At 60.2% G+C, this 17500-nt stretch overlaps 1 non-coding gene across 1 annotated transcript; it reads right to left on the minus strand.

The window, feature by feature from the left end:
- Positions 1-5414: 5414 nt before the first annotated feature.
- On the minus strand, positions 5415-5533 carry LOC131873302 (5S ribosomal RNA). The gene has a single exon (XR_009371284.1). It is a non-coding gene; the product is annotated as a 5S ribosomal RNA (ribosomal RNA).
- Positions 5534-17500: the final 11967 nt, after the last annotated feature.

Here is a 17500-nt window from a genome sequence, read left to right on the forward strand (position 1 = left end):
CCGGGTGCGCACCTCGCGTGCACCTTCGTCGGGGTGGGCACCTTGGCTTGGTTTGCCCCGGCTGCGCTCCGAAGCGGGGTTATTGGAGCGCCGCCTCTTTTTTTGTCGGAGCGTTTGGTGGGGTTTCTCGCATTGGCTCTTCCGAGGCCCGGTTGCCACCCTGGCGCGCACGAAGTCGGAAGTAGGGTTAATTGCCCGGGTGCGCACCTTTGCCAGGGTGGCACCTTACCTGGGCTGCGCACCAGGGCGGGCTCAAGATGGCACGCGCGTTCCGTTTTTTTCACTATCTTTCAAAACGGAAATTTTAAAATCTCCTTTTTTTTTTGCCTTTTCTGGAAATTAGTGAAGGCAGCGCATCAAAGGTGCGCACCTCGCTGCCCACCTTGGTGTGCTCTGAGGTGCGCACCCGGGAGCGCTACGAAGTGTGCTCCAAGGTGCGGCGTGCACGTTGTCGGAGCCCGGTTTGCCCCGGGTGCGCACCTCGCCTGCACCTTGGCCGGGGTGGGCACCTTGGCTGGGTTTGCCCAGGGTGCGCTCCGAAGCGGGGTTACTGGAGCGCCCCCTCTTTTTTTGTCAGAGAGTTTGGTGGGGTTTCTCGCATTGGCTCTTCCCAGGCCCGGTTGTTGGGTGCGCTCCCACCCTGGCGCGCGCGAAGTTGGAAGTTGGGTTAATTGCCCGGGCGCGCACCTTCGCCAGGGTGGGCACCTTGGTGCGCAAACCTTGGCTGGGCTGCGCACCAGGGCGGGCTCAAGATGGCACCAGCATTCCCTTTTTCTCACTATCTTTCAAAACGGAAATTTTAAAATCTCGTTTTTTTTTTGCCTTTTATGGAAATTAGTGAAGGCATCGCATCAAAGGTGCGCACCTCGCTGCCCACCTTGGTGTGCTCCGAGGTGCCCACCACGGTGCGCAACGCCGGTGCGAACCCGGGAGCGCCCCGATGTGTGCTCCAAGGTGCGGCGTGCACGAAGTCGGACCCCGGTTTGCCCCGGGTGCGCACCTCGCGTGCACCTTGGTGCGCACACCTTGGCTGGGTTGCGCGGCCTGGTGGGCACCATGGTGCGCACCAAGGAGCGCTCCGAAGTGTGCTCCAAGGTGCGGCGTGCACGAAGTCGGAGCCCGGTTTGCCCCGGGTGCGCACCTTCGCCGCGGTGGGCACCATGGCGTGCACGAAGTCGGAGCCCGGTTTGCCCCGGGTGCGCACCTCGCGTGCACCTTCGCCGGGGTGGGCACCTCGGCTGGGTTGCGCGCCCTGGTGCGCACCAAGGAGCGCTCTGAAGTGTGCTCCAAGGTGCGGCGTGCACGAAGTCGGAGCCCGGTTTGCCCCGGGTGTGCACCTCGCGTGCACCTTCGCTGCGGTGGGCACCTTGGCTGGGTTGCGCGCCTTGGTGGGCACCATGCAGTGCACGAAGTCGGAGCCCGGTTTGCCCCGGGCGCGCACCTCCGCCAGGGTGGGCACCTTGGTGCGCACAACTTGCCTGGGCTGCGCACCAGGAAGGGCTCAAGATGGCACCCGCGTTCCGTTTTTTTCACTATCTTTCAGAACGGAAATTTTAAAATATCGTTTTTTTTTGCCTTTTCTGGAAATTAGTGAAGGCAGCGCATCAAAGGTGCGCAACGCTGGTGCGAACCTGGGAGCGCTCCGATGTGTGCTCCAAGGTGCGGCGTGCACGAAGTCGGACCCCGGTTTGCCCCGGGTGCGCACCTCGCGTGCACCTTGGTGCGCACACCTTGGCTGGGTTGCGCGCCCTGGTGGGCACCATGGTGCGCACCAAGGAGCGCTCCGAAGTGTGCTCCAAGGTGCGGCGTGCACGAAGTCGGAGCCCGGTTTGCCCCGGGTGCGCACCTCGCGTGCACCTTCGCCGCGGTGGGCACCATGGCGTGCACGAAGTCGGAGCCCGGTTTGCCCCGGGTGCGCACCTCGCGTGCACCTTCGCCGGGGTGGGCACCTTGGTGTGCAGACCTTGGCTGGGTTGCGCGCCCTGGTGGGCACCATGGTGCGCACCAAGGAGCGCTCCGAAGTGTGCTCCAAGGTGCGGCCTGCACGAAGTCGGAGCCCGGTTTGCCCCGGGTGTGCACCTCGGGTGGGCACCTTGGTGCGCATGCCTTGCCTGGGCTGCGCACCAGGGCGGGCTCAAGATGGCACCCGCGTTCCTTTTTTTTCACTATCTTTCAAAACGGAAATTTTAAAATCTCATTTTTTTTTGCCTTTTTCTGGAAATTAGTGAAGGCAGCGCATCAAAGGTGCGCACCTCGCTGCCCACCACGGTGCGCAACGCCGGTGGGCACCCGGGAGTGCTTCGAAGTGTGCTCCAAGGTGCTGCGTGCACGTTGTCGGAGCCCGGTTTGCCCCGGGTGCGCACCTCGCGTGCACCTTCGTCGGGGTGGGCACCTTGGCTGGGTTTGCCCCGGCTGCGCTCCGAAGCGGGGTTATTGGAGCGCCGCCTCTTTTTTTGTCGGAGCGTTTGGTGGGGTTTCTCGCATTGGCTCTTCCGAGGCCCGGTTGCCACCCTGGCGCGCACGAAGTCGGAAGTAGGGTTAATTGCCCGGGTGCGCACCTTTGCCAGGGTGGGCACCTTACCTGGGCTGCGCACCAGGGCGGGCTCAAGATGGCACGCGCGTTCCGTTTTTTTCACTATCTTTCAAAACGGAAATTTTAAAATCTCCTTTTTTTTTTGCCTTTTCTGGAAATTAGTGAAGGCAGCGCATCAAAGGTGCGCACCTCGCTGCCCACCTTGGTGTGCTCTGAGGTGCGCACCCGGGAGCGCTACGAAGTGTGCTCCAAGGTGCGGCGTGCACGTTGTCGGAGCCCGGTTTGCCCCGGGTGCGCACCTCGCCTGCACCTTGGCCGGGGTGGGCACCTTGGCTGGGTTTGCCCAGGGTGCGCTCCGAAGCGGGGTTACTGGAGCGCCCCCTCTTTTTTTGTCAGAGCGTTTGGTGGGGTTTCTCGCATTGGCTCTTCCCAGGCCCGGTTGTTGGGTGCGCTCCCACCCTGGCGCGCGCGAAGTTGGAAGTTGGGTTAATTGCCCGGGCGCGCACCTTCGCCAGGGTGGGCACCTTGGTGCGCACACCTTGGCTGGGCTGCGCACCAGGGCGGGCTCAAGATGGCACCAGCATTCCCTTTTTCTCACTATCTTTCAAAACGGAAATTTTAAAATCTCGTTTTTTTTTTGCCTTTTATGGAAATTAGTGAAGGCATCGCATCAAAGGTGCGCACCTCGCTGCCCACCTTGGTGTGCTCCGAGGTGCCCACCACGGTGCGCAACGCCGGTGCGAACCCGGGAGCGCCCCGATGTGTGCTCCAAGGTGCGGCGTGCACGAAGTCGGACCCCGGTTTGCCCCGGGTGCGCACCTCGCGTGCACCTTGGTGCGCACACCTTGGCTGGGTTGCGCGGCCTGGTGGGCACCATGGTGCGCACCAAGGAGCGCTCCGAAGTGTGCTCCAAGGTGCGGCGTGCACGAAGTCGGAGCCCGGTTTGCCCCGGGTACGCACCTCGCGTGCACCTTCGCCGGGGTGGGCACCTCGGCTGGGTTGCGCGCCCTGGTGCGCACCAAGGAGCGCTCCGAAGTGTGCTCCAAGGTGCGGCGTGCACGAAGTCGGAGCCCGGTTTGCCCCGGGTGCGCACCTTCGCCGCGGTGCGCACCATGGCGTGCACGAAGTCGGAGCCCGGTTTGCCCCGGGTGCGCACCTCGCGTGCACCTTCGGCGGGGTTGCGCGCCCTGGTGGGCACCATGGTGCGCACCAAGGAGCGCTCCGAAGTGTGCTCCAAGGTGCGGCGTGCACGAAGTCGGAGCCCGGTTTGCCCCGAGTGCGCACCTCGCGTGCACCTTCGGCGGGGTTGCGCGCCCTGGTGGGCACCATGGTGCGCACCAAGGAGCGCTCCGAAGTGTGCTCCAAGGTGCGGCGTGCACGAAGTCGGAGCCCGGTTTGCCCCGGGTGCGCACCTCGCGTGCACCTTCGCCGCGGTGGGCACCATGGCGTGCACGAAGTCGGAGCCCGGTTTGCCCCGGGTGCGCACCTCGCGTGCACCTTCGCCGGGGTGGGCACCTCGGCTGGGTTGCGCGCCCTGGTGCGCACCAAGGAGCGCTCCGAAGTGTGCTCCAAGGTGCGGCGTGCACGAAGTCGGAGCCCGGTTTGCCCCGGGTGCGCACCTCGCGTGCACCTTCGCCAGGGTGGGCACCTCGGTGCGCACACCTTCTCAATGTTTTCTTGCCTTTTCTGGAAATTGGTGAAGGCAGCGCATCAAAGGTGCGCACCTCGGTGTGCTCCGAGGTGCGAACCCGAGAGCGCTCCGAGGTGCCCACGAAGTCGAAAGTCGGGTTAATTGCATTGTTTTCCCCGGGTGCGCTCCGAGGTGCGCAACATCGGCGCGCACCAAGGAGGGCTCCGAAGTGTGCTCCAAGGTGCGCACGATGGCGTGCACCTCTGGTGCGCACGATTCGGAGCTCGGTTTGACCGGGGTGCGCACACCTTGGCTGGGTTGCGCACCTTTTGTGCGCTCCAAGGTGCGCACGAAGTCGGAGCTCGGTTTGCCCCGGGTGCGCACCTTCGCCAGGGTGCGCACCTTGATGCGCACGCCTTGGCTGGGCTGCGCACCTTGGTGGGCGCCATGGTGCGCACCTTTCGTGCGCTCCAAGGTGCGCACGAAGTCGGAGCTCGGTTTGCCCCGGGTGCGCACCTTGGTGGGCGCCATGGTGCACTCCGAGGTGCCCAAGATTGGTGCGCACCAAGGAGCGCTCCGAAGTGCGCTCCAAGGTGCGCGCGAAGTCGAAAGTTGGGTTAATTGTCCGGTTTGCCTCGGGTGCGCACCTTGCGTGCACCTTCGCCAGGGTGGGCGCCTTGGTGCGCACACCTTGGCTGGGCTGCGCACACCTTGGCACCCGCGTTTCCTTCATTTTAAATTTTTTTTTTTTACAATCTCTCAAGTGGGAAATTCTATAATCTCAACTTTTTTTGCCTTTTCAGGAAACTTTTGAATGGAGCGCATCATTGGTGCGCTCCGAAGTGTGCTCCAAAGCTCTCTCCAGCTGCGTGCACCTGCCCCGGCCGCGCACCCGGCCCCGCCCAGCTTCGCTCACCTGTCCCGGGCGTCTGGTGCGGAACCTTAGAGTAAGAAACATCACCGTGCACCTTGGCCAACGTGCGCGACTCGACCGAGCGCGCACTGGCCGAGGTGCACACCGATTTCACCTGGGTGCGCGCGCAGCACCTCGGGCGCACCGGGGTGCGCGCACAACGCCCGGGTTGCACCGTGGCCTGTGTGCTCGGGGCGCCTCGGGTGCGCGCTCGGTGTCGCCCCCGCGCGCGCGGTAGTGCGGGCAGCGCACCCCGGCCCGGCCCGGCCCCGACGAGAACGCAAACGGGCAAAAGGTTTATTCAAATAGCATTGCGACGCCCGGCGAAAAACTAAAAAAGGGTGCAACACCGGGACTTCCCGGGAGGTCACCCATCCCAGTACTACTCCGGCCCAAGCGCGCTTAACTGCGGAGTTCTGATGGGATCCGGTGCACTAACGCTGGTATGATCGCACCCGTTATGAGCTTGTCGCAGTGTGTACTTAGCAAACCGCGACCCACGTGCGAATCCACCCCGGCCACCCACCCCCGTCGAGGTGCACACCCTCCCTCGCGAAGTGCGCCCCGTTCGCCAAGTGTGAGCCCTGCCCGGGTGCGCGCACCTTGCTAGGGCGTCGGGTGTGCACCCGGCCCGGCCTACGTGCGTGCACCTGGAGGGGGCGTCGTGTGCGTGCAGTGTCCCGTCTGCAACGCGGTGCCCACACACCACCTCGGGCGCAACGACCTGCGCTCACATGTGGGCCGAGTGCACCTTGGTGCATGTTCGGGGCGCCTCGGGTGCACGCTCGATCTTGCCCCGGTGCACCAAGGCGCTCGGTTTGCCCCGGGTGCGCACTTGGTGCAAGGTGGGCACCCAAAATAGGGATCAAGCACCAAAACACAAGTTTCGGGATGCAAAATGGGACCCAAGGACCACAAATGCGTTCCAAGACCCATGATGGGTCCACGAGAACAAAAATGTGTTCCGAGACTTAATAAACAAATATTGGGTTTTAGGAGAAGAAACATGCTCTGATGCCCAAAACGAGAATCGACCCCGAAAAGGCCACAGGCCAAAAGTGGGATGCGAGACAAAAAAAAATGGGACCCGAGGACCAAAATTGGGTTCCCAGGTCGAAGACAGGGCAACCGGACAAGAAACGACCTCTAAGGCTCGAAATGAGTCCCGACGACTAAAACTTGACAAGAAGCACCCATCAGGCACCCAACTCGACACCCATGGGATGCCGACCCACCCGGGCTTCCACCTAGCACACCTTGGCACCCACCCACCCTCGCACCCAACCTCGCACCCAACTTAGCACCTTTGAACCCACATTGGCACTCACCCTGACCCTGGCACCTTGGAACCCACATTGGCACTCACCTTGACCCTGGCACCCACCTTTGCACTCACCTTGGGACCCACCCTGGCTCCCACCTCGGCACCCACCCAGACACCCACCTTGGTTCCTTGGCACCCACCTTGGATCCTTGGCACCCACCCCGACACCCACCTTGGCACGCAACTTGGCTACTTGCCACCCACCTTGGCTCCTTGACGCCCACCCCGACAACCACCCCGTGACCTACCCTGGCTAGGGTTGGTGCACACCCACCCTGGTGCCCACCTTGGCACCCACCCTATGACCCACCTTGGCACGCACCTTAGTACCCACCCCGTTACCCACCCTAGGACCCACCCCGTGACCCACCTTGGCCAGGGTGGGTGCACCCACCCTGGTGCCCACCTTGGCACCCACCCATCCTAGCACCCAGCCTGTGACCGGGCTTGGAACCCAACCTTGCACCCGCACCCGTCTTGGCCAGTGTGGGTGCGCACCCATCCTGGCACCCACGTTGTGACACACCCTTTAACCCACGCACCCTAGCACCCACGTTGGCACCCACCTTGGAACCCAACCTAGCAACTTGGCACCCACCCCGTGACCCACCTTGGCATCCACCATAGCAGTCGCCGACTTGGCACCCACCTCGGCACCCACCTTGACACTTGTGGACCCACCTTGCCACTCACCCTAGCATCGACCCATCCTAGCACCCACCCTGGCACCTTTGCACCCTAGCACTCACCCATCCTAGCACCTAACCTGTGACCCACCTTGACACTCACCCTCGCACCCACCTTGGAACCCAACCTAGCACCCACCCACCCTGACACCAACCCTAGCACCTACCCACCCTTGCACCCACCCTGTGACCCATCTTGGCACCCACCCATCCTACCACTCAACCTATCACCCACCTTCTCACCCACCTTGGCATCCACCTTAGCACCCACCCACACTGGCACCTTGGCACCCACCTCGGGCAAGGTGGGTGCACACCCACCCTGGCACCCAATTTAGAACCCACCGAGCATGTTACCCACCTTGGCACCCACATTGCAGCCCACCCTAGTACCCACCCTATGACCCACATTGGCATCCACACCCTAGCACCCAGGCACCTCGACACCCGCCTTGACACCCACCCTAGCACTGAACCTGTGACCCACCTTGGAACTCACCCTAGAACCCACCCACCCTGTGAACCACCTTGGCATCCACCTTAGCACCCACCCACCTTGGCACCCACTCTAGCACTCACCCATCCTAACACCCAACTTGTTACCCACCTTGGCACCCGCCCTCGCGTCCACCTTGAAACCCACCCTAGCACCCACCCACGCAGGAGCCCACCTTGGCACCCAACCTAACACCCACGCATCCTGGCACCCAACTTGTGACCCACCTTGGAACCCACCCTAGTACCCACCTTTGAACCCACTATATCACCAACCCACCTTGGCACCCACCCTATGACCCTCTTTGGAATCCACCCTAGCACGCACCCACCCTGGCACCCACCATGGAGCGCACCCTAGCACCCACCCACCTCGGCACGCACCTCAACACCCACCTTGGTGTGCGCACTGCGCCAACCTCTCAAAGACCCTATGTGGTGCGCTCCAAAGTGTACACCTTTGGTGCGCTCCAAGGTGCGCACCTTTGGTGCACACCGAGGTGCACACCAAAGTGTGCACCGAGGTGAGCACCAAAGTGCACTCCAGGGTGCACACCAAGGCGTGCACCTTTGGTGCGGTCAATGCAAACGAATTCGGAAGTTGGGGTCGATGTCCTAATCGCTGCTGCAGACTACACGTATGAGAATCGGACAAATAGCTTTATATAGGGGAGGTGTTGCGTTTGATGGGTCGACTCCCCTGGTTGTGTGCACTGCACCAACTTCAAAGACCCTGTCTTGTTTAAGAAGTCAAAAGTTGGGGTGGATGTCCTAATCATTGCTGCAGTCTACGCATGTATGAGAATCAGACAAATAGCTTATATAGGGGAGGTGTTGCATTCGGTGGGTTGACTCCCCTGGTTGTGCGCACTGCGCCAACCTCAAAGACCCCGCATAGCAGAAGAAGTCGGAAGTCGGATTTTGGTGAGCACCAAGGCGTGCACCTTTGGTGCGGTCAACGCAGACGAATTCAGAAGTTGGGGTGGATGTCCTAATCGTTGTTGCAGGCTACACATGTATGAGAATCAGACAAATAGCTTATATAGGGGAGGTGTTGGGTTTGATGGGTCAACTCCCTTGGTTGTGCGCATTACGCCAACCTCAAAGACCTTGTTTTCGTTAAGAAGTCAAAAGTTGGGGTCAATGTCCTAATGGCTCCTGCAGGCTACACATGTATGAGAATCGGACAAATAGCTTATATAGGGGAGGTGTTGGGTTTGATGGGTCGACTCCCCTGGTTGTGCGCATTACGTCAACCTCAAAGACCTTGTTTTCGTTAAGAAGTCAAAAGTTGGGGTCGATGTCCTAATTGCTCCTGTAGACTACACATGTATGAGAATCAGACAAATAGCTTATATAGGGGAGGTGTTGGGTTTGATGGGTTGACTCCCCTAGTTGTTCGCATTACACCAACCTCAAAGACCTTGTTTTCGTTTAGAAGCCGAAAGTTGGGGTCGATGTCCTAATTGCTCCTGCAGGCTACGCATGTATGAGAATCAGACAAATAGCTTATATAGGGGAGGTGTTGGGTTTGATGGGTCGACTCCCCTGGTTGTGCGCATTGCGCCAACCTCAAAGACCCTGCATTGCGGATGAAGTCGAAAGTCAGAGTTTGGTGTGCTACAAGGTGTGGTCGAAGGTGCTCACCTAGGTGTGCACCTTTGGAGCACAGGAAAAGTGCCCTCCAAAAGTGCGCACCTTTGGAGTGCACAAAAGTGCCCTCCAAAAGTGCGCACCTTTGGAGCGCAGAAAAGTGCCCTCCAAAAAGTGCCCTCCAAAAGTGCGCACCTTTGGAGCGCAGAAAAGTGCCCTCCAAAAAGTGCCCTCCAAAAGTGCGCACCTTTGGAGCGCAGAAAAGTGCCCTCCAAAAAGTGCCCTCCAAAAGTGCGCACCTTTGGAGCGCAGAAAAGTGCCCTCCAAAAAGTGCCCTCCAAAAGTGCGCACCTTTGGAGCGCAGAAAAGTGCCCTCCAAAAAGTGCCCTCCAAAAGTGCGCACCTTTGGAGCGCAGAAAAGTGCCCTCCAAAAAGTGCCCTCCAAAAGTGCGCACCTTTGGAGCGCAGAAAAGTGCCCTCCAAAAAGTGCCCTCCAAAAGTGCGCACCTTTGGAGCGCAGAAAAGTGCCCTCCAAAAAGTGCCCTCCAAAAGTGCGCACCTTTGGAGCGCAGAAAAGTGCCCTCCAAAAAGTGCCCTCCAAAAGTGCGCACCTTTGGAGCGCAGAAAAGTGCCCTCCAAAAAGTGCCCTCCAAAAGTGCGCACCTTTGGAGCGCAGAAAAGTGCCCTCCAAAAAGTGCCCTCCAAAAGTGCGCACCTTTGGAGCGCAGAAAAGTGCCCTCCAAAAGTGCGCACCTTTGGAGCGCACAAAAGTGCCCTCCAAAAGTGCGCACTTTTGGTGCGCACCAAGGCGCTGGTTCGGTCGTTGCAGGCGAGTTCGGAAGTTGGGGTCGATGTCCTGAGCGGAGGTGCAAACTACACAGGTGTCGGAATCGGACAAATAGCTTATATAGGGGAGGTGTATGCTTCGATGGGTCGACTCCCCAGGTTGAGCGCACCGCGCCAACCTCAAAGACCCTACGGTATGGATGAAGTCGGAAGTTGGGTCCGATGACCGATTCGATTAGTAGGTATGCTCATGAGGTCGGAATTTGGGTCCGATGACCTGCCATGTGCAGGAAGGCGAATGTTGACACTGTGCGTTGCAAGGTGCACACCAAGGCGCTGGTGCGGTCTTTTTAGTCGAGTTCGGAAGTTGGGGTCGATGTCCTGATCGGAGGTGCAAGCTACACAGGTGTGGGAATCGGACAAATAGCTTATATAGGGGAGGTGTATGCTTCGTTGGGTCGACTCCCCGGGTTGAGCGCACCGCGCCAACCTCAAAGACCCTACGGTATGGATGAAGTCGGAAGTTGGGTCCGATGACCGATTCGATATGTAGGCATACTCGCGAGGTCGGAATTTGGGTCCGATGACCTGCCACGTGCAGGAAGGCGAATGTTGGCACTGTGCGTTGCAAGGTGCGCACCAAGGCGCTGGTTCGGTCGTTGGAGGCGAGTTCGGAAGTTGGGGTCGATGTCTTGATCGGAGGTGCAAACTACACAGGTGTGGGAATCGGACAAATAGCTTATATAGGGGAGGTGTATGCTTCGTTGGGTCGACTCCCCGGGTTGAGCGCACCGCGCCAACCTCAAAGACCCTACGGTATGGATGAAGTCGGAAGTTGGGTCCGATGACCGATTCGATATGTAGGCATACTCGCGAGGTCGGAATTTGGGTCCGATGACCTGCCATGTGCAGGAAGGCGAATGTTGGGACTGTGCGTCGCAAGGTGCGCACCAAGGCGCTGGTGCCGTCGTTGCAGTCGAGTTCGGAAGTTGGGGTCGATGTCCTGGTCAGAGGTGCAAACTACACAGGTGTGGGAATCGGACAAATAGCTTATATAGGGGAGGTGTATGCTTCGATGGGTCGACTCCCTGGGTTGAGCGCACCGCGCCAACCTCAAAGACCCTACAGTATGGATGAAGTCGGAAGTTGGGTCCGATGACCGATTCGATACGTAGGCATATTGGCGAGGTCTGAATTTGTGTCCGATGACCTGCCATGCGCAGGAAGGCGGAATTTGGGTCCGATGACCGAGTTGATGGCGTGCCATGCGCAGAAAGGCGGAATTTGGGTCCGATGACCGAGTTGATGTTGATGGCCCGCCATGCACAGGAAGGCGGAATTTGGGTCCGATGACCGATTTGAAGGCGTGCCATACGCAAAAAGGCGGAGTTTGGGTCCGATGACCGAGTTGATATTGATGGCCCGCCATGCGCAGGAAGGCGGAATTTGGGTCCGATGACCTGACATACGCATGGAGTCCGACTCGGGGGCCGATGTTCGATTCGATGACTTGCATTGTGGGTAAAGTCGGAAGTTGTGGTCTTTGACCCGATTCGATGACCAGACTTCGGCTGCTTGAGAATCGGACAAATAACTTATATAGGGGAGGTAGTGTTCTCGAGCATCCTCCCCCCGTGCCCGTTTATGTCGATTGATGCTGGTGCTCGACTGGTTGGAGCGCTCGGATGCAAAAATCTTGCACCAGGATTTATCGATTGTGATGGACACGGCAAGTCTCCTGATTGCTATGCAGGAGCTCATCGTGAATCTCTATGCGGCCTTGGTATGGACTCGACCTGCGGAATGGTTCGGCAATGGTAGTCGCTCCAACACGTCCTTGCAATGGCCACAGAGGTGATTCGACTAGAGCTCCAGTCTAGCTTTTGGGTTGCTTGGCGGACTGGTATAGCCGCGATCGAGTTCCGGCCATGAACGTTTTAGATAGCTCTTGGGCTTTCTGGGACGGAAGTCGGAAGTTTGGGCTGTTGTCCGATTTGATGACCATTCTTCGGATGTGTGAGAATCGGACAAATAACTTATATAGGGGACTGTGTTGTCTCACGCAGCCCCCTCCGTGCCCCTCTATCTCGACCGATGTTGGTGCTTGAAAGGGTTGGGATCGCTCGGATTTATAAACGTGCACCACCATTTGTCGAGTGTGAGGGACGCGGCAGGTCTCCTAAATGCTATGCGGGCGCTCTCTGAGAATCTCTATCCGGCCTCGACACAGACTAGTCTTGCTGAATGGTTTGGCACTGGTAGTCGATCCAACACGTCGTTGTTGTGGCCGCCTAGGCGATTCGATTCGAGCCCCCGTCTAGCTTTTGGGTTGCTTGGCGGATTTTGCCCTATCCGCAAGTGAGCTCGGTCCCTAAACGTTCGAGAAACCCGATTGCTATGCGCCGACTCTCTTTCTTGCGAGCCTCCATCTAGCTTTTGGGTCTCTACGGAACGGAAGTCGGAATCTGGGACCGTTGTTTGATTCGACGAGGCAGACTACGGTTGTGCGAGAATCGGACAAATAACTTATATAGGGGAGGTGTTGACTGGAGCATTCTCCCCCGTGCCCCTCTAACTCGACCAATGCTGGCGCTCGAACGGTGGTAGCGCTCGGATTTTCATTGAGCGCCAGCATTGGTCGATTTAGAGGGGCATGCGAGATTCCCGAATGCTATGCGAGGGCTCTAACGGAAATGTCTATTGGTTTCGGTATGGATGCAATTGCGAGTGGTTCGGCAAAGGTAGTCGTTCCGATGCGTCCATGTCGTGGCCAAATCGATAATTCGATTTGAGCCCTCGTATAGCATTTGGGTCTCTCGATGTGATTCCGCATTCCAGTCCCTTTGGGCACTGCTTGAGCCGCATCCCAGGGGGTTCCCTTCCCAATAATCTGCCTCGCAACCCGATTGCTATGCGGTGAGGCTCCTCGGCCGCCTCGGAACTATCTGTGTATCAGACGCATCGCGGGATAAGGGGTTGGCAACGGTAGTCGCCCCAAGCGCGTCCGATGCTTGGACCATTCCGAGGCGGCCCTGAAGCCTCTTCCGTCTAGCCGTTGGGTCCTTCTCGCCGCATCCCTCGCCTCGCACCCCGATTGCTATGCGGTGAGGCTCCTCGGCCGCCTCGGAACTATCTGTGTATCGGACGCGTCGCGGGATAAGGGGTTGTCACTGGTAGTCGCCCCAAGCGCGTCCGATGCTTGGACCATTCCGAGGCGGCCCTGAAGCCTCTTCCGTCTAGCCGTTGGGTCCTTCTCGCCGCATCCCTCGCCTCGCACCCCGATTGCTATGCGGTGAGGCTCCTCGGCCGCCTCGGAACTATCTGTGTATCGGACGCGTCGCGGGATAAGGGGTTGTCATTGGTAGTCGCCCCAAGCGCGTCCGATGCTTGGACCATTCCGAGGCGGCCCTGAAGCCTCTTCCGTCTAGCCGTTGGGTCCTTCTCGCCGCATCCCTCGCCTCGCACCCCGATTGCTATGCGGTGAGGCTCCTCGGCCGCCTCGGAACTATCTGTGTATCGGACGCGTCGCGGGATAAGGGGTTGTCACTGGTAGTCGCCCCAAGCGCGTCCGATGCTTGGACCATTCCGAGGCGGCCCTGAAGCCTCTTCCGTCTAGCCGTTGGGTCCTTCTCGCCGCATCCCTCGCCTCGCACCCCGATTGCTATGCGGTGAGGCTCCTCGGCCGCCTCGGAACTATCTGTGTATCGGACGCGTCGCGGGATAAGGGGTTGTCACTGGTAGTCGCCCCAAGCGCGTTCGATGCTTGGACCATTCCGAGGCGGCCCTGAAGCCTCTTCCGTCTAGCCGTTGGGTCCTTCTCGCCGCATCCCTCGCCTCGCACCCCGATTGCTATGCGGTGAGGCTCCTCGGCCGCCTTGGAACTATCTGTGTATCGGACGCGTCGCGGGATAAGGGGTTGTCACTGGTAGTCGCCCCAAGCGCGTCCGATGCTTGGACCATTCCGAGGCGGACCCGAAGCCTCTTCCGTCTAGTCGTTGGGTCCTTCTCGCCGCATCCTTCGCCTCGCACCCCGATTGCTATGCGGTGAGGCTCCTCGGCCGCCTCGGAACTATCTGTGTATCGGACGCGTCGCGGGATAAGGGGTTGTCACTGGTAGTCGCCCCAAGCGCGTCCGATGCTTGGACCATTCCGAGGCGGACCCGAAGCCTCTTCCGTCTAGCCGTTGGGTCCTTCTCGCCGCATCCCTCGCCTCGCACCCCGATTGCTATGCGGTGAGGCTCCTCGGCCGCCTTGGAACTATCTGTGTATCGGACGCGTCGCGGGATAAGGGGTTGTCACTGGTAGTCGCCCCAAGCGCGTCCGATGCTTGGACCATTCCGAGGCGGACCCGAAGCCTCTTCCGTCTAGCCGTTGGGTCCTTCTCGCCGCATCCCTCGCCTCGCACCCCGATTGCTATGCGGTGAGGCTCCTCGGCCGCCTTGGAACTATCTGTGTATCGGACGCGTCGCGGGATAAGGGGTTGTCACTGGTAGTCGCCCCAAGCGCGTCCGATGCTTGGACCATTCCGAGGCGGACCCGAAGCCTCTTCCGTCTAGCCGTTGGGTCCTTCTCGCCGCATCCCTCGCCTCGCACCCCGATTGCTATGCGGTGAGGCTCCTCGGCCGCCTTGGAACTATCTGTGTATCGGACGCGTCGCGGGATAAGGGGTTGTCACTGGTAGTCGCCCCAAGCGCGTCCGATGCTTGGACCATTCCGAGGCGGCCCCGAAGCCTCTTCCGTGTAGCCGTTGGGTCGTTCTCGCCGCATCCCTCGCCTCGCACCCCGATTGCTATGCGGTGAGGCTCCTCGGCCGCCTTGGAACTATCTGTGTATCGGACGCGTCGTGGGATAAGGGGTTGTCACTGGTAGTCGCCCCAAGCGCGTCCGATGCTTGGACCATTCCGAGGCGGCCCCGAAGCCTCTTCCGTGTAGCCGTTGGGTCCTTCTCGCCGCATCCCTCGCCTCGCACCCCGATTGCTATGCGGTGAGGCTCCTCGGCCGCCTTGGAACTATCTGTGTATCGGACGCGTCGCGGGATAAGGGGTTGTCACTGGTAGTCGCCCCAAGCGCGTCCGATGCTTGGACCATTCCGAGGCGGACCTGAAGCCTCTTCCCTCTAGCCGTTGGGGCTTTCTCGCCGCATCCCTCGCCTCGCACCCTGATTGCTATGCTGTGAGGCTCCTCGGCCGCCTTGGAACTATCTGTGTATCGGACGCATCGCGGGATAAGGGGTTGGCAGTGGTAGTCGCCCCAAGCGCATCCGATGCTTGGACCATTCCGAGGCGGCCCTGCAGCCTCTTCCGTCTAGCCGTTGGGGCCATCTCGCCGCATCCCCCACCTCGCACCACGATTGCTATGCGGTGAGGCTCCTTGGCCGCCTCGGAACTATCTGTGTATCGGACGCATCGCGGGATAAGGGGTTGTCACTGGTAGTCGCCCCAAGCGCGTCCGATGCTTGGACTATTCCGAGGCGGCCCTGCAGCCTCTTCCGTCTAGCCGTTGGGGCCATCTCGCTGCATCCCCCACCTCCTCGGCCGCCTCGGAACTATCTGTGTATCGGACGCATCGCGGGATAAGGGGTTGGCAGTGGTAGTCGCCCCAAGCGCGTCCGATGCTTGGACTATTCCGAGGCAGCCCTGCAGCCTCTTCCGTCTAGCCTTTGGGGCCATCTCGCCGCATCCCTCGCCTCGCACCCCGATTGCTATGCGGTGAGGCTCCTCGGCCGCCTGGGAACTATCTTCGTATCGGACGCATCGCGGGATAAGGGGTTGTCACTGGTAGTCGCCCCAAGCGCGTCCGATGCTTGGACTATTCCGAGGCGGCCCTGTGGCCTCTTCCGTCTAGCCGTTGGGGCCATCTCGCCGCATCCCCCACCTCGCACCCCGATTGCTATGCGGTGAGGCTCTTCGGCCGCCTTGGAACTATCTTCGTATCGGACGCATCGCGGGATAAGGGGTTGTCACTGGTAGTGGCCCCAAGCGCGTCCGATGCTTGGACTATTCCGAGGCGGCCCTGCAGCCTCTTCCGTCTAGCCGTTGGGGCCATCTCGCCGCATCCCCCACCTCGCACCCCGATTGCTATGCGGTGAGGCTCCTCGGCCGCCTTGGAACTATCTTCGTATCGGACGCATCGCGGGATAAGGGGTTGTCACTGGTAGTCGCCCCAAGCGCGTCCGATGCTTGGACTATTCCGACGCGGCCCTGTGGCCTCTTCCGTCTAGCCGTTGGGGCCATCTCGCCGCATCCCCCACCTCGCACCCCGATTGCTATGCGGTGAGGCTCCTCGGCCGCCTTGGAACCATCTTCGTATCGGACGCATCGCGGGATAGGGGGCTGTCACTGGTAGTCGCCCCAAGCGTGTCCGATGCTTGGACCATTCCTAGGCGGCCCTGAAGCCTCTTCCGTCTAGCCGTTGGGGCCTTCCCGCCCCATCCCTCGCCTCGCACCCCCGATTGCTATGCGGTGAGGCTCCTCGGCCGCCTTGGAACCATCTGTGTATCGGACGCATCGCGGGATAAGGGGTTGGCACTGGCAGTCGCCCCAAGCGCGTCCGATGCTTGGACCATTCCGAGGTGGCCCTGAAGCCTCTTCCGTCTAGCCGTTGGGGCCTTCCCGCCCCATCCCTCGCCTCGCACCCCGATTGATATGCGGTGAGGCTCCTCGGCCGCCTTGGAACTATCTGTGTATCGGACGCATCGCGGGATAAGGGGTTGGCACTGGTAGTCGTCCCAATCGCATCCGATGCTTGGACCATTCCGAGGCGGCCCTGCAGCCTCTTCCGTTTAGCCGTCGGGGCCTTCCCGCCGCATCCCTCGCCTCGCATCCCGATTCCTATGCGGTGAGTCTTCTCGGCCGCCGCGGAACTATACCTGTTATTGCTACTGCATCCTTCGGCTGGTAACCTCCTCTGCCGCCTTGGAACGTTCTCTTTGTCGGACGCGTCGCGGGATAAGGGGTTGGCACTGGTAGTCGCCCCAAGCGCGCCCGATGCATAGACCGCTCCGAGTCGACCTTGCTTTCAGCCTCTCACATGCATAGACCTCTCTGAGTCGACCCTGCAGCCTCTCACGTTTAGCCTTTGGAATCTCGCCTCACAACATGATTGCTATCCTTGATGCATCCCTTGCCTCGAGCCCTGATTGCTTTCTTGGCTGCATCCCTCCTCTCCTCACAGCCCGGTTGTCATCACTGCTTCATCCGTCGCTTCATGCATTCTGGCTGCTGGGCCCTTCCCACCGCACACCTCGATTGCTATCTCTTCTGCATCACACACCCCGATTGCTATCTCTGCTACATCCCTCGGCTCTCACTTCTGCATCCTTCGCCTCACACCTCGATTGCTATCAATGCTGCATCCGTAACCTCACACCCCGATTGCTATGCGGGGAGGCTCCTTGGCCGCCTTGGAAATTTCTGTGTGTCGGACGCACCGCGGGATAAGGGGTTGGCACTGGTAGTCGCCCCAAGTGCGCCCGATTCTTAGACCGCTTCGAGGTGACCTCGTAGCCTCTTTCGTCCAGGCTTCCTGCCTTCAACGCCCT

This window comes from Cryptomeria japonica, unplaced genomic scaffold (genome assembly GCF_030272615.1).
Source record: "Cryptomeria japonica unplaced genomic scaffold, Sugi_1.0 HiC_scaffold_1439, whole genome shotgun sequence".
Lineage (NCBI taxonomy): Eukaryota > Viridiplantae > Streptophyta > Pinopsida > Cupressales > Cupressaceae > Cryptomeria > Cryptomeria japonica.